The sequence below is a fragment of the Penaeus monodon genome, chromosome 19 (assembly GCF_015228065.2).
Source record: "Penaeus monodon isolate SGIC_2016 chromosome 19, NSTDA_Pmon_1, whole genome shotgun sequence".
NCBI lineage: Eukaryota > Metazoa > Arthropoda > Malacostraca > Decapoda > Penaeidae > Penaeus > Penaeus monodon.
The window spans coordinates 7,535,890-7,536,181 of NC_051404.1; positions in this window are offsets into that span (position 1 = coordinate 7,535,890).

Genomic DNA, 292 nt, shown 5'->3' on the forward strand with positions numbered 1-292 from the left:
TCCTCGCAGCAAGACACAAGAACCAATATACCCTCGCCCAGAGACCCAATAAAGAAAACCTAAACATTTGCGCCGATTGAGTGAACCTTTCATGACGTCATCAGCCCTATAAACCACCTGACACAAACCACCTGACATAACAGAATCAGCTGATCCGCCTCCTGACGCATAAAACCCAGCCGACTGGCCTTACCTAGCACACCTGTGATAAGAACAGACAGAATATTGATATTTCTATCACTTGTACCAGAACGAAAGGAAAATCTACTAGGGATGCCAAACTGATCCCCAG